Below are 13,991 nucleotides of genomic sequence, written 5' to 3' on the forward strand. Positions count from 1 at the left end.
AAGCACAGCAGCCTCCAGGATTCTTGGCTTGTTTCGTGATGGCTGTCTGCACCTTGCAGCACCAGTTCAGTGACTCAGCGTCACCCACTGCGAGGGCAGGAGCTGGGAGACAACAGAAAGGCAGTTTGCCAAGCTGGGTGGACACAGGCCACATCCATACCCCCTGTTTAAAGCACTAAGAAACCTCTTTGAACAGACATGGCTGCCCCCAAAGAATGATGGGAGCTGTAGTTTGTTATGGGTTCTGAGAGCTGCTAGTAGCCCCTCCTCGCTTCCCACCTAGAGATACAATTCCCAGTTCCCTGGAAAGAAGAATCGACTGTTAAGCAGTGAGCTGGGAGCTATTTCCAGAGGGCTTGGGCTGCCTCACTAAAAGTCCATTTTTCAGAACAAGCTGAGCATATCTCTGGGGCATGCGGCACCCTCCATGGTACCCCCATGTGAGCAGCACAGTTAGCAGACAGAGATATATGGGGGGAGGCAGTCCCTTAGGTAAGCTGATCCCAAATCGCTTAGGGCTTCAAATGCAAAAAGCAAAAGACTGGAAGTTCTCTACAGCCTACCCTGTGTCTGGCCTGTGTAGCCTTCTGCCCTCAGGTATGATGGGGAAGGTGCTCTCATATTGCCTGGGTAGTTCTGGGGAAATAGAAGAGTTCTCAGCAAGGGTTTAAAAGTGAACAGAAGTTGCCTATAGGCACAGAATGTTCCACGAGGCTGGACTGATAATGCTAAAGGCTTATTTGTTGTTGTCCAAAGAGCATCACCAACTTGAGGAACAACCAGAGAAGCCCCTGCAGACGATCTTGGTGACTGAGCTAGGATAGAAGGGTTCAGGCGCTCCCTGAGGTACCCTGGACCTAAATTGTTTGGGGCTTTGTAAATTAAGACAAGGGCCTTAGTAATAGATGGGTAGCCAGAGCAGATGCTTTGAAAGGGTTGGCACATCTTGTTGGCCAGGTGGCCCCTCAGCAGTCCGGCTGCCGCACTCTGCACCAGGTGCAGCTTCTGAATCAGCCCAAGGGCAGCCCCACACAAAGCGCATTGCAGTAGTCCAGCTTTGGGCCTACCAATGCATGTGGAATTGTGGGGGCACAATCTGTCACAGGGAGCAAAATACCTTGGGTCACGCCCTATTGGACCAGGCCTCCTGTTCCACTGGATGGTTCACAGAAGGATTGTCATTGTCTCTCCACCAACGCCAAACGCTGCAGGAGTCAAAAACTCCTGCTGTACTTTGAGCAAGGCCTCTAGGGCTTCAGCTAAAGGAAAGACAAAAGTGTGAGTTGAGCTGGGATGGGATTCAAGAACGCTCACTAACATCAGCATCTCCAGTGTTGTCAGACTTCGCATTTTATATGATGAAACACATTTTAGTTCAGGGGTCAGCAAACTAAGGCCCATGGGCCGGATCAGGTCCAATTGCCCTCTGGATCTGGCCCATGGACAGTCCTGGAGTTGCTGCTTGGATTGGCACAATAACCATTTTTTAAAAAAATCGGGCGCCATTTTCCCCTGAGATTCCCCCCCCACACACACACACCGTGACGGCACCTCCTCCCTCCCTCTTCCTGGCTTACCCCTGCCCTGCGGAGGAATTATTATTATTATTATTATTATTATTATTATTATTATTATTATTATTCCTCCGCAGGGCAGGGATAAGCCAGGAAGAGGGAGGGAGGAGGTGCCGTCATGGTGTGTGTGTGTGTATAATAATAAAATTATTATTATTTATTTATACCCCGCCCATCTGGCTGGGTTTCCCCAGCCACTCTGGGCGGCTTCCAACTGAATATTAAAAACAGTACAGCAAGGAGGCTGGGCTTTAATAGGAAGCCACGCTGCCCGCTGGGGAAAGCTGGCATGGAAAGGAGTGGCGCTGCCACCGCTGCCAGCTCCCCACCGCAGGCAGAGCGGTGGAGAAGGTAGGCAGGGGGATTGGAGGGCTGGGGGGGAGAGAGAAGCCCCCTCCATTGCATGCATGTGCGCACACATGCGCATAAACAGTCCGGCCTGCAAAAAAGACTGGGGGACAGTGAACTGGCCCCCTCCCAAAAAAGTTTGCTGACCCCTGTTTTAGTCCATTCATCTGCAAAGTTTATAGTTTGTTTTTCCTCCTGGAGAGAACTGGTTATCTACATGAAGAACCCTCACCACTCCATTGCAAACTAAGCCTCAGGAGGAACAGTTGAGGGAGCAGAGCATGTTTAGCCTGGAGAATAGAAGACTGAAGAAGATACAACAGCCATCTTCAAACACCTGAAGGGTTGTCCCATGGAAGATAGAGCAAGCTTGTCTTCTTCTGCACCACAGAGCGGGACCCGAACCAATGGATTCAAATTGCATGCAAGGCCCTAAACCTGTGGAAGAACTTTCTGGCAGTAAGAGCTGTCCAGTAGTGGAACAGACTCCCACAGAAGGTGATGGACTTCCCTTCCTTGGAGGCTGGTCCTCTGTAAGTGATTCTTAAGCTGTGATTCGTGCATCGATTCTGTGGTTCTATGATGTGTGGGTGTGTGTGTGTTGTGTTGGGGACTCTCATTTGCTCTGACACCCATCTATTCTGTCTTCCACCGGCAGCTCTGAACAGCCCCCTAGGGGCTTACCCCCTTCTTGCTCTCCAAAACCCTTTCTCAACAAACACAGGCAATGATAATGTACCCCTGGGCAATGAGTGCAGATGGTGCCAGTCTCCCTTCATCAAGAAGCAACATCTGAAGGAAGCCGACAGAGCGACATGGTGCACATCACAACATTTCCCTTCCCTTCCCCTCCATCTCCATTTCAATTTATAGTTCACACAAGCAGCTTAAACACGCCGATTTGAGATCAAAACAGTTCGGGGGGGGGGGGAGAGACTTCAGAGCATCTGTTCTATAGGAGGATGCCGTGTGCCTGGAGATAATTTTAGACGAACGTGTTATAAACAAGATCTGTGGAACTTCGCAGATCATGGCGAGCTGTTGGGACGGGTGCGTGTGGGGCTGACTTACAGATTAAGTGTATAAAATGTTTAGCACGGAGCTGTGAAGTCAACTTTTCGTTTGTTTTAAGAAATATTTGAGGCAGGTCAGAAAGGAGAGAAGACGAGTCCTTTCGTGGGTGAGCCAAAACAACTGAGGAACAGAAGGAAGCAAGCACTTATCAACTGGCAAGTGTAAGAAAGGCCTTTTCAGATCAGGCTAAGGTCAATCCAGACCAACTTAACACAACATGGTGTCCTCCAGATGTTTTGGATTACAACTCCCAACTGGGCTGGCTGGCTGGAAGAAGAAGAAGAAGAAGAAGAAGAAGAAGAAGAAGAAGAAGAAGAAGAAGAAGAAGAAGAAGAACAACAACAACAACAACAACAACAACAACAACAACAGCAGCAGCAGCAGCAGCACCACAACAACAACAACAAGAACAACAACAGCAGCAGCAGCAGCAACAACAAGAACAATTTATTTATTTATACCCCGCCCATCTGCTTGGATTTCCCCCTCCAGTAGGAGGAAGATTTTCACCTTAAGACAAAGCCTTTGGCCATTTTCAGCTGGCATTGGTAGATACAGTTCCATATTTAAAATAGTTCAAACCCATCTTCCAGGGCAGACTGTCCTCCCAATGAGGTTTGCAAAGGTTTAACACATGCAACATAAGTGTGTTGTTGTTTTTAACCCTCTCCAATAATTTTATAAGGAGCATTTTTTAATTCATTTTTAACGTCAACATTAAGCAGTGTAAGAGGATAAGAAGAGCCTGGCTGCTGGATCAAGGCCCATCTAGCCCAGCCTTGTGCTCTCACAGGCCCACCCAGATGCCTCTTTGCAGTGGCTCTCAAAGGGTGTGAGACATGTCACACTGGTGTGTCTGTAGAGGATGGCAAGTGTGGCAGGAAGATTCAAGGACAACAGAAGGAACATTTAAGCACCTCAGTGTAGTATAGTACTATATTGTATCAAAATGAATTTTATTATTTGCTTAATATGGATAAATATCTTCTCAAAATGAAGCACTGCTAGGAGTTGTTTCTTTTTGTTTTCCACCATGTATGTTATCAATAAAAAAATTCAATGTAGCACGAGCAAATCTTTATTCTGAAAGTGTGGCCCAGAGGAAAAAGTTTGAGAACCGCTGCCTCAGTGGGAAACCTGCAAGCGGGATTTGAGCACAAAAGCACTCTTCCCTCCTATGGTCTTCAGAAACATTGCAGAGCATGGGCGTCACATGCCATTGATAGCCTCCTCCTCCTCCTCCTCCTTCATGAATTTGTCCAATTCTCTTTTAACGCCACCCAAGTTGGTGGCCAACATTGTCTCCTGCTGGAGCCTCCATTTGTGCACTGCTTGAAGATATATTGCTGAGTTGAACAAAAACGGCTTTTTAGGTCCTCTGAAGACCAGCAATGATAGGGCCAGACATATTTCCCTAGGACAGGTGGATCAGAGATGAGAGGTGACCACTGAAAAGGACCTGAACAATGGGTACTCACCAGCCTTTCACTGGTGACCCAAAATTCAGGGCCTCTGAAGCAGAACTCAAGACTCAGGGAGGTACACTTGGGTGCAGGCAGCACTTCAGGCAAGACCCTCACAGACCTTCTAGTGAGGAATGAGAGTGAGTGGCCACTCTGCTCCCACCCTGGGCCTCCCAGAGGCACCTGGATTGCTCATGGTGTGAGCAGAAAGTTGGTGTCACCCAGCGGGGCTCTTCTTATATTGTTGCGTGTGAAATTATGCACGGAGAAAGTGGATGGAGAAAAGCTCCTCTTCCTCTCTTCTATAACACTAGACCAGGGGTCAGCATACTTGCTGCGTCTTGGGCCGGTGTCTCCAGCGCCAATCGTGCGGTGAACCGGAGGGCAGGGGAGCAAGTGCCCATATGCATGTGGACACACCATTTCTGGCGCACTTCCAGGTCGGAGGAGCACCGGAAATAGCTTGTGCACATGTGTGGCTCGGATAATCCCTTTAAACCATGATCTATGTTTAGGATGTAATTAGGTGATATCACCATTGATGTCTTCTATTAATTTATGAGCAGAGGGCGATGTTTATGCTACAAATTTGTTGTAATGTATGATGTTGGTCTTTTGTTTTTGTTTTGCTTTGGTTCTTGTCTGTTTTTTTTGTAAGTTTTGGCGGTTTTAAAATTGGAGGTTCAAGTACATTATGGTGGTGTGACGGGCCAATGGCCGTAATAAAGATCAATCAATCAATCAATCAATCAGCTTGTGCACATGTGCACTGGCCTCCTCTGACCCGGATGTGCACCAGAAATAATGCTTGCGCATGCGCACAAGCTATTTCCAGTGCTTCTCCAACCCGGAAGTAGGCAGCCGCGTAGCGCAGTGCCGGGAACAGTGGGCCGTGGCAGCGGGCGTTGCCACGGGCTGGATAAAGGGGTCCCTCGGGCCTTATCCAGCTCACGGGCCTTAGTTTGGGGACCCCTGAGCTAGACCTCAAGGGCATCCAATGAAGCTGAATGTTGCAGGATTCAGGATACATAAAAGGAAGTCCTTATTCATGCAGACCATAGCTGAACCATGGAACTTGCTCTCACAGGAAGCAGGAAAGGCCACCCACTTAGATGGCTTCAAAAGAGGATTGGACAAATTCATAGAGAGGGCTATCAACTGTTAGGACATAGTTCTGTTCCACCTTAAAAGGGTGCAGGCATGACTGTTGTGGGTCACATGCCTGTTTACTGCCAGCACAGTCTGCTGGGACCTTCCGATTGCATATAGCTTTTGCTTTTAGCTGTTTTGCTGGAGACAAAGGGAAGCAGACATGTTCCTGAACTATGCTGAATAAAATGCTGTACATTATGCTTGCACATCTCTCTGTCCGCCTCTTCTGATGATTTACCCACTCTGCTGACAGAGCGTGCCCGGGTCTCTAAACGTATCTGAGGCTTGTGTTGCTGATTGATGCTGTTCCAAGGGAGACCAGTGGCTGGAATCAGCTGGGGGGCTGCCTGATGCCCCTGTCTCCCCGGCAGTATCCCAACATCAACAGCTACTTGCCACAATGACTCTGCTCTGTCTCCACAGTTGGAAGCAGGAATGCTTCTTAATGCCAGTTGCTGGAAACTGGCACAAGGGGGGGGCTCTTGCTTGGCTCTTGCAGGTTTCCCCCAGGCATCTGGTTGGTTGCCGTGAGAATGGGATGTTGGATGGGCCCCCTTTGGCCTGATCCAGCAGGGCTCTTCTTAGGTTCTTATGCAGGGGTCAGCAAACGTTTCCAGCAGGGGGCCAGTCCACAGTCCCTCAGACCTTGTGGAGGAGCGGACTATATTTTTTTTGGGGGGGGGGAATATGAACGAATTCATATGCTCCACAAATAACCCAGAGGTGCATTTTAAATAAAAGGGCACATTCTACTCATGTAAAAGCACACTGATTCATGGACCGTCCGAGGGCCGGATTGAGAAGGCGATTGGGCTGGATCTGGCCCCCAGGCCTACCCATGTTCTTATGGCTTTAAAGGCCAGAATTAGCACGTTAAACTGGGGTGCAGAAAAATGAACGTGAGTCGTGTGGAATTGTTGCAATGTGGACAGATACCTGTCTCTCCAGCCCATGGTGGCTCACTGCAACTTGGTTCTGTTAGTGATGCAATTGCCAAGCTGAAAACTGTTCATATCTCCCCTCTCTCCCACTCTGCAGCTTTTCAAAATGACATTGTATTTACATTTTGATTCCCACCCCCACCCCACCCCCCAAAATACCAAAAAGCAATGAAAGAAAAGGAACACACTTTTTGTACTGAAATATTGAAAATGTCAAAACTTGTTTCTGCTTTTCTCCGGCAGTGACAGATGTTGGTATCCTCAGTTGTGAAACGACACGTCAAAATGTCTAGTGAAAACATCAAACACAAGCGACGGCACTGCAGAGGATTCAAAGCTGAGCTCCTTGGAGCAACTGGATCAGGAAGGATGAACTGAGAGGTGGGGTGGGGTAGGAGTGAGAGGGTGGTCTTGCCATGGCAAGAAGGCCTGGCATGTGGGGGGGGGAGAGACTGAGTGAGGAGGAGGAAGGTTATCTAGTTCCAGTGCTCTGATGAAAAAGGGCCTGTTCTGGGTCTTTGCTTTTGCTCTCCATTTTTTGCATTGAGTTGCTGGGACAAATTTGATTCCATTTGCATTTAGAGGCAGACCTACCTCATCTGCGCTTTCCTAAGAAACACAACCGTCTTTTGAAATTCACACTTTTCTGAATTTTGCAACATAGTTCTCTGGCCAAGTAATGTGCACAAAAATGCATATATTAGTGAAAATAACATTAAAGTGTGTTATGATATACAGTAGTACCTTGGGTTACATACGCTTCAGGTTACATATGCTTCAGGTTACAGACTCCGCTGACCCAGAAATAGTGCTTCAGGTTAAGAACTTTGCTTCAGGATGAGAACAGAAATCGCGCGGCAGCAGCAGGAGACCCCATTACCTAAAGTGGTGCTTCAGGTTAAGAACAGTTTTAGGTTAAGAACGGACCTCTGGAACGAATTAAGTACTTAACCCGAGGTACCACTGTATATGGCTTTTAATCCTATCAAGGCAGATTCCACTGAAGCCAGGATGGCCAAGGACCTGGAGACCAAGGTTCAAATCTCTACCTGGCCATGGAGCTCTAGACCTGTGACCACTGGGGACTAGTCGCTGCCTCTCAGCCCAACCTACCTCACAGGGCTATTGTGGGAATTAAGTGAGGAGTGGGGAGAACCATTGCATGCTGTCTTGAGCTCTCTGGAAGAAAAGGCAAGATAGAAATGCAACAACAATAACAACAACAATGGAAATACTTGACAAAAATGTGTACATTTGGCAAAATTACATACAATTTGTGTATATGTGTAGAAATTCACTGATTAATTTTATGAGGGTTGGGTTTTTTTAAGCACAATCTGATGTGGAGATGCAGAGAAATGAACTGAAGATAGGAAGAAATGAGAAATTGATAGAAACTGAAACCTTCATATTTGCCTTCCCCAGGTCACAGAATTCTTCCAGTGCTTCATCCTGCAAAGGGGTCACTGGCAATAGGTTGTATGAACAAACCAGAACCCCCAAGAAAGATTATTATTTTGCGGAGTGGGGGCAATACCGTCTAGCATTTGGATGACAATGATATTGTCTGGATGCAGTAAAAACAAACCACCCTCTGGAAGCCGCCATGGAGCTGTCTCATCCAGCTGGGTCTCCTTCCGAGGTCCTACAGATCCACCTTCCTAATCCACATCAACATCAGCCTGCGATGGAAACACCAGAGGGAGTGAGGATCAGGGCCAAAGAGCCCCTTGGGCTACCAGCTCCAGGCCACAAGGTACAATTTCCTACCTTGAAGAAAACTCCAATTTATGGGAGAGGTTGTGGAAAGAGGATTTAAAATGTACAGCTTGTTGTGCATTGAAGAAAAACTGGAACATATGGAAATGATGTACCATTGGTATTTGACTCCAGTAAAGTTGACAAAAATGCATCTAAGTTATGCTGGAAATGTAAGGATAGGGAGGGTACCTTTTGCCATATGCAGTGGTCATGTAAGGCAGTAAAGGGCTTCTGGGAAATGATATATAATGAATTGAAAAAAAAAGTTTAAGATAACATTTACTAAAAAAACACCAGAAGCCTTTTCACTAGGCTTAACAGGAGAAGAAATACCATGAGACCTAAAAAGGCTTTGTGTATATGACAACATTTGCAAGAATGTTGTTAGCTCAGGTGTGGAAGGAAGAGAAGGTCCCGAAAAAAGAAGTGTGGCTTACCAGACTGATGGACTATGCCAAAATGGCAAAGACGACCGTGAAGATCAGGCACCAAGGTGACAAAAAAAATAATCAAGAATGGGAAAAATTTGTAGAATACCTTAAAAACCACTGTACTGTAGTTACTTAGAAACATTAACCGTATTGATATAGCATTTATGAAATAAAATGGACTAAAGTAGTAAAGATGAAATAGAATGAATAAATATAATTATATGCAAGAAAAGAGGGTAAAATATAGAAACCAGGGGGGGCGGGGGGAAGCCCGAGGGATTTGTATAATCTCAGTACTGTATATATGAAAAATGTTTGGAGTGCATGGAAATAATGTTAATATAAAAAACTGAAAATTAAAAAGAAATTAAAAAGAAAACTCCAAAATCCACAGCTGGGCAACACCTTCATTTTGGACCAGCCAAAATGTCACAAAGCAGAAAGTGTTTTTGAGTTCTCCAAAGCCTTTTCATCTGGCTGGGATGTTATGCAAATCAGGAGGAAGGGGAGGAGAAAAGAAGGGAAAATAGGAAGCAAATAAGTGGAAGAATTAGGCTGGGTGTTGAAGCAGACTGATTCCAGCCTCTGTTTGGAGCTGTAGGGATCAGGCTGGATTCTGGAAGCAATGGCGGCTTCTCATTTTTGAAAATGCAAAAGGTCGCTGTTACCCAGCCTTGCATGAAATACACAAGTTCCTGGTTAGACAGAGAGCAGAAAGAGAGACAAAGGGCAAAAAAGCCCTCTTTTTTGGCGCAGAGAAAGCTGCTTCCCATCATCTGACCTCTTCTTTCCTTCCTTTTAAGCTGGGGGTGCCAAAGATGGATCATGCAGGCTGTTCTGCACACAAGGAATGCGCTCTGTTTTAAGTTTCCAGTCCTCATGGAGGTAAGTGGTTGGGCAACTCCAGCTGAAACCCCAGAAGCAAAAAGGAAAAGACAGGGGCAGGGCTCGCCTTCCCAAGCTATTCCACCACCACCACCACCCATGTCCTGCTCATGTGCTTTCCATTGGGGCCATGTGGTTGGTGACTGTGGGCAACTGGATGATGGACTAGATGGGCTCAATTCAGCTTGATCCAGCAAGATCCATCTTATGCTCTTAAGCTGTAGAGAGAGAGATGATGACAGGAACAGATATCTGAATGGTGCAGGCAAGGCTTTAAAAAAATGCTGTCCTTAGCATACATAGGTGGGAGAGGCCATTTGGGGTTCTGGCTCAGGCAGCAAAATGTCTTGGACTGGGACAGGGATGGGGACAGGAGATGGAAGAAATCATTCACAGTTCTTCACCACAGTCACCTTGTGTAGTGAAGTACCAGCATTCCAGGTCAGAGCTCTTCACCAGGGCAGGAAAGAGATCCCAGGTGTTGCAACAGAGTTAACTCTGCCCACCCACCCTGGCCATTGACTCGCCTCATCAGGAAGTCCACCTGGGTGGTGACTGTCTTCTCTCGCCCTGGACCTTGGCTGCCTTAACTGCTGGCCACTCACTTGACAACTCAGCCCAAAGTGAACAAATGAAGAAAACTAAGCAGAACTATGAAGACTGCACAACTGTGCAGACTAAGAGGCAACCTGAATATTTGCATTAATTGAAAGTGGTTGCAGGATCCAGTCTTCCCCAGCACAGAATTTGGATCGCTCCTTGGCACTCCTCTCCCTCTCTATCCGGACCCCATCAGCCACTTCCACTTGTCAAATCACCTGCAATTTGAGCCAGAGAGCTGGCCGACTTCTCAGAGTTTATATTTAAATAAGCCCTTCTGCTGAACTCAGGCTTAAATATATCTCCCTTTAATCTGATAGCATGAGTGGAAACCCGCGGGAGGGAGGGAGGGAGGGAGGGAGGGAGGGAGAAGCCCACCAGGCAAAGGCATCTGTAGCAGCAACGCTTGCAGCTGCTGCAGGATTTGAGATATTTGGGCAGGACCTTGCATTAATACTTGGGGTGGGGCTGGAGGGGGCAACCCAGGATCTTTGGCTGTGTTTATTTCTTCACTAACAAAATGAATTTCAATATGGACAAATGCCTGGTTCTGCACTTAGGCAGGGAGAACCAGCTGCACAAATACAAGATGAGGGACACTTGGCTTGATTTAGGGGTCTTCGTGGACCACAAGCTTAACAGGAGTCAAGTGTGGTGCGGCAGCAAAAAAAGCAAATGCTATTCTAGGCTGCAGGGGTGCGGGTGGCACTGTGGGTTAAACCACAGAGCCTAGAACTTGCTGATCAGAAGGTCGGCAGTTCGAATCCCCGCAACAGGGTGAGCTCCCATTGCTCGGTCCCTGCTCCTGCCCACCTAGCAGTTTGAAAGCATGTCAAAGTGCAAGTAGATAAATAGGTACCGCTCCGGCGCGAAGGTAAACGGTGTTTCTGTGCGCTGCTCTGGTTCACCAGAAGCAGCTTAGTCATGCTGGCCACGTGACCTGGAAGCTGTACGCCGGCTCCCTCAGCCAATAAAGCGAGATGAGTGCCGCTACCCCAGAGTCATCCGTGACTGGACCTAATGATCAGGGGTCCCTTTACCTTTTTATTCTAAGCTGCATCAACAGAAGTCTAGTGTCAGATCCCACCTGGAATATTGTTTCCAATTCTGGACAACACCATTCTAAGGCTTGTTGACACTTCCACTTGTCCCACCACTTTCCACTGGGGAAACTCTCTCTTTACCATTGAATCAGAAGAAGCATCCATCAGTTTTCCTGGGGAATTGGTGGGGCAAACAGAAAACCGCTTGGGCCCTTGCTTTCTAGGCACAGGACAAGTGGAAGTGTGGGCAAGCCCTAAGAAGAATATTGGACAAACTGGAACACGTGCAAAGGAGGTCTGGAAACCAGGCCTTATGAAGAATGGTTGAAGGAGCTGGGTATGTTTAGCCTGGAAAAGAGAAGATTGAGAGGAGAAGGGATATCCATCTTCAAATACCTTAAGTGCTGTCACATAGAAGAGGGAGCATGTTTGTTTTCTCCTGCTCTGGAGGGTAGGACTCGAGGCAATGTTAGATGGCCATCCATCCTAGATACTTTGGCTGAGATTCCTGCCTTCAACCAGGAGGTTGAAGTAGATGGCTCTTGGAATTCCTTCCAGCTCTACAGTTCTGTGATCCTAGTATCACAAATTGTGCCCCAGGGGAGTCTACAAGGGGAGTGACGCCAAGAGCCATATTCTCTTCTAAGAAAGCTTTCAGGAATTGCATGCTAGTGGTGGGCAGAGCCAGAGGCAAAAGTGGGCGGAGCAAGGAATGCAAATTTTTCCCTTTACACAGTGTGGTAGTTTCTGCACATGCACTCCAGACACCCCTCCAGGCAGGAGGAGAAGAGGATGACCAAAATGATTATATTACAGTATATCAATTTATTTATTTTTTAAAAAATACACACACATTTAGAACTTTTTAGGATGCTTTAGGATTTGGATGTTGTCTTTGTCCACAGAGTCACAAAATTAAAAGACGCCTGCTCCTTTGGAGAAAGGCGATGGCAAACCTAGACAGCGTCTTAAAAAGCAGAGACATCACCTTGCCAACAAAGGTCCATATAGTTAAAGCCATGGTTTTCCCAGTAGTGATGTATGGAAGTGAGAGCTGGACCATAAAGAAGGCTGATTGCCGAAGAATGGATGCTTTTGAATTGTGGTCTGGAGGAGACTCTTGAGAGTCCCATGGACTGCAAGAAGATCAAACCTCTCCATTCTGAAGGAAATCAGCTCTGAGGGCTCACTGGAAGGACAGATCCTGAAGCTGAGGCTTCAAGACTTTGGCTACCTCAGGAGAAGAGAAGACTCCCTGGAAAAGACCCTGATGTTGGGAAAGATGGAGGGTGCAAGGAGAAGGGGACGGCAGAGGACGAGATGGTTGGATAGTGTTCTCGAAGCTACCAGCATGAGTTTGACCAAACTGCGGGAGGCAGTGGAAGACAGGAGTGCCTGGCGTGCTCTGGTCCAGGGGGTCACGAAGAGGCGGACATGACTAAATGACTAAACAACAACAAAGGATTTGGATGACTTTAAAAGAGGAGTGTGGCCAATTCACAGAGGTGATCCATGGCTACTTACCTGGGTGTCTATGCTGTGTCTTCACAACCAGACTGCCTCTGAACGCCATTTGCTTGGAATCACAGCTGAGCAGGGCTGGAGTAAATTGCCCTAGTTCATTGCAGGGGTGGTGGTTGTTGTTCTATATATTCCGCCTTTTCTGCTGGCAGGGACTGAAGACTAAATGATGCTTTGGGTCCCCTTGGACTCTGCAATTCTATGATTCTATGAGAGTTCCACTGTACTCAGATCCTGCTTTTAGGGATTCCCATTGGGTCATCTGGTTGGCCACTGTGAGCACAGGAGGCTGGACTAACTGGCCAATGGCCTCATCCAGCAGCCTCTTGTCATGCTCCCCCCTTCCAGTAAACCAACTCGCTCCCTGTGCATAGACCAGCACATGAGGGAGGAATGTTCAGACCCAGCCTCCTCTCTGAGGCATACCTGTTTTGCCTGCCAAAGTTCCTTCAATTATGCTGTGTGTGTGTTCCACGCTGTAAAAAGGATAAATCAGGGACGTATCTCAGGAAGTGTTTTCTCCATCTCAAACGCATCAAAAATATTGCTGACACTGATCCATAGCTGGGAATGTCATTTCTGAATAAACATGATGTCATTCCCGTTCCATTCATGCTCCTCCTGGACAGCTGCTGTCAGCATCACTGAAGAAAAATGCCACCTCACCAGTGACAGCTGCCATTTGAGCTACTTTGTGGATCAGCCTTGCTGGGAGCGGAGAGTGGGAGGGGACAGAGCCACGGGCGGGCGGGCGGGGGGGCCAGTCATGCAGATGCTATTTAAAGTATATTGCATCCCGGTGAGAAGTGCAAGAGCTCATCTGTGGCCAGAGCCACGTTCTGCTTAAACCAAGGCAGTGGCAGACAAGCAAAGCTCCTTGCCTGGCTCTGCAGAGAGATTTAGTTCAGGGCACCAGATCTGAAGTTGCAGCGGTGGGCTTGCAGTGTGTGTGTCCATTTGAATGATGCCCTGAGACCCTTCCATTTACTGGAGCCCCATACCTAGTGAGGGATGGAATCTAAGAGGGGATCCTACTGCTGAACTAGTCAGGCAGGTTTCTTTGTAAGACGTGGCCTTGGCTGGCCACTGTAGTGTCCTCGTCAGCCTCCAAAGAGAACCTGTGCTGCAAAAGCGACAACCGAGTGATGGGGCCCTGCAGGATAAGGGGTTTCCTCCACCCACCTCACCTGGATGCTAG

General features: G+C 47.6%; 1 long non-coding RNA gene across 1 annotated transcript in view; it reads right to left on the reverse strand.

Annotated features, from left to right (window-relative positions):
- LOC309361576 overlaps positions 1–13,254 on the reverse strand; it is a 33,230-nt gene extending 19,976 nt beyond the window's left edge. Inside the window, exon 1 of the long non-coding RNA XR_014164523.1 lies at positions 12,797–13,254. This is a non-coding gene — a long non-coding RNA (uncharacterized lncRNA). The remainder of the gene's footprint in view (positions 1–12,796) is intronic.
- Positions 13,255–13,991: the final 737 nt, after the last annotated feature.

Source organism: Podarcis melisellensis (assembly GCF_964234715.1).
Source record: "Podarcis melisellensis genome assembly, chromosome: Z".
NCBI classification, from domain to species: Eukaryota; Metazoa; Chordata; class Lepidosauria; order Squamata; family Lacertidae; genus Podarcis; species Podarcis melisellensis.